The sequence below is a fragment of the Pongo abelii genome, chromosome 7, assembly GCF_028885655.2.
Source record: "Pongo abelii isolate AG06213 chromosome 7, NHGRI_mPonAbe1-v2.0_pri, whole genome shotgun sequence".
Classification (NCBI taxonomy): Eukaryota; Metazoa; Chordata; class Mammalia; order Primates; family Hominidae; genus Pongo; species Pongo abelii.
Window position 1 is genome coordinate 159453009 of NC_071992.2, and position 2781 is coordinate 159455789.

The 2781-nt window shown below is 48.5% G+C and overlaps 1 pseudogene; it reads right to left on the reverse strand.

Annotated features, from left to right (window-relative positions):
- Positions 1-1142: 1142 nt before the first annotated feature.
- On the reverse strand, positions 1143-1903 carry LOC100936171 (uncharacterized; annotated as a pseudogene).
- Positions 1904-2781: the final 878 nt, after the last annotated feature.

The following is a 2781-nucleotide window of genomic DNA, read 5'->3' on the forward strand; positions in this document are numbered from 1 at the left end:
GTGCATCCACGCTGACGTGCGTGTCGGTACCATGTTCTTTTTCTGTTGCTGAGTAGCATTCCATTTGATGAATATCCACAACTTATTATCTTGTCTTCTGTCAATGGACAGCTGTGTCATTTCCAGATTGGGGATAAACACACTTACAAAAGTCTCTTTGTGGACACACGTTTTCACTTCCCCTGGCTGTGTACCTACGGGCGGAATTGCTGGACATGGAAGGCACCTGTTGAGCTTGGGTAGATGTGGCCACACCGTCCCTAAAGTGGCCCTACTGTGCTGCTCTCCCCACAGCAAAGCAGAGTGCTCCAGCTGCTCTATGACACTCTGACACTTGGGAGAGGCAGCTGGCAGGGGAACTGTGAGGGCTTCCTTCGCCACTCACTGGACGGGCCCTGGGCCTGTGCCAGGTGCAGAGGCAGAGAGACAGGGTTGCCAGACTTAGCAAAAGTGAAGAGACACAGGACACCCCATTAATTTTGAATTTTTAAAATATTGCATGAGACATGCTTATACTAAAAATTATTTGTTGCTCAATAATTTGTTGCTCAAAAATTCAACTTTGCCTGGGCACCCTGTCTGATGGGACAGGGCTCTGAGAGGCCATCGGGGACCCCCTTCCTTACACCCTCACAGGAGAGGGCTCAAAAGCCCCTTAATGGGCAGGTCAGACTCTAACACAGGTGGAGAGAGCCCTGGGACTCTGTGGGACTCTGGCTTTGCATCTGGCGCACTCATCACCCCCACAGGCTTCTTCCTTGGGCCAGTCCCCCACGGCCCCTCTCAGCCTGAGCCTCCTTTGCCGCAGGCACAGGTCCAGGGGCCCAGGGGTTTGCTTTTCCTCTGGGGGGCTGCACTGGCCTCCCTGCGCACGGCCACGTCACACTCCTCCATTAGTGCCAAGGCCACAGGATGACTTCAGGCCTTCAAAAGAGTAGAACAGACACAGGCAAGGCTGTCGGAACAGACGGGGCCTCCTGGGGGACTTTAATGAAGGAAGGCTCATAATCTGATTTATGTTTTACAGTCACATGGGCAATAAATCTGTAGTTTGGGGGAAAAAAATAGAAGACTGTGTTTCTTTCATTTTCATTGACCCATATCCCTGATCCAGGAGCCCCCAGAGGAGGAAATCCCACCCCTCATTCCAGGTCAAGAGACCCTTCCTGAGAGCAGGTGTCGCCCTGAGGCTCTGAGGAGGAAGTCTCCACCTGGAAGTTGCCACAGGTGAAAAACACCACCTGTGACCTCTGACCAGGGTCCGTGGATGGTGCTAGGCCCCTGCCCTGCCTGCATCTTCACCCCGTGTGGGCAGCAGGCTGCTGCCAGGGAGGAGGCCTGACCCAGGAGGCCAGAGATGGGAACTTGTGGGGTTCCACCCCCGAAACTAGGGAAGCTGTGGGCCTCCAAGAGCTCTGGGGACCATCTCAGAAAGAAGTCACATCCAGAGAGCTCTGAAACATTCCAGAATCCATCCAGGGTGCTCCTTTGAATTTTTTGGTCTTCCAAGGAGCAGCAAGTAGGCTGCAGGGCAGCTAAGAGGAGCCATGTTTCTGGTGGAATGGGGACCACTGCTCCCCATTGGCAGGTGGAGTGGGGAGGGGGCAGGACTACAGGGGAGAGGGCAGTGCCCCACATTGGGGACAGGCTGTGGGAGGGGCAGCAGGGGCCCTGGCCTGCAGGCAGAGGTTTCCCTCCTTCCCTTCTCGGGTGACTGAAGGCTCCAAATAGTGGAATAAAGGCACACACCTCTTCCCAAGCGCTCGCCAGGGCAGCTGCCGCCAGCGGTCAGGCCTACTGATTTCTTATCCTTTCCAGCTTCCTTTATGGGAGTGCAATCACATAAGGGTATGGAGTCTAATTTATTTTCAATTTTGCTCCAAATTTCACACATTCTGTACATGGGTCACTTAACGCACATCTTGGAGAACTTATTTTAAAATTGCTGATCATCGGGCTGGCTGATGGTAATTTATTTAACTAGTCTCCTACCGGTGGACGTTTTGGTAGTTTTCTGTCTTTTGCCCTTTCCAACAACACTGCAACCAATAAGCCAATTTTCCATAATTCACATGCGAGAGTAAGTCTGGGAGATGTTCTGGGGCAGGCCTGCTGGTTCAATGAATCTACAAAAAAAAATTCTTAGAACTAGTAAGTTTAGCAATGTTATGAGATTAACACACAAAACTCAATTGTGTTTTATATACTAACAATGAATAAGAGGAAATAGAAATGAAAGGCATAATATTTTTTGCAGTTACCCCAAAGGAAATAAAAAAAGAACATGTACAGCATCTGTATGCTGAATATTATAAAATGCTATTGAAATAAGTAAAAAAAAAAAAAAAAACCTAAATTGATGGAGATATAGGCTGTCAGTGGATTGGAAGACTCAACATAGGAAAGGTGTCAGTTCTCTAAAACTTGACATACTTTTAATGCAATCCCTATCAAAAGCCTAGGAAAAGCTGTTCCATATATAGATGAGATTATTCTAAAATGTATGTGAAAAGGCAGAGGAACTAGAATAGCTAAAATAAGTTTTTAAAAATGGAAGGAATTATTCTATCTAGTTTCAAGACTTACTGTATAGCTACTGTAACGAAGACTGTGGTCCTGGTAGAGGAACAGACCCACAGATGGATGGAACAGAACAGGGAGCCTAGAAACAGCCCCTCACAGTGCAGCTGGTGGATACTTGGCAAAGGTAAAAATCAATTTAATGGAGGAAGGAGAGTCATATTAACAAGTGCAGCCGGTGGATACCTGGCAGAGGTAAAA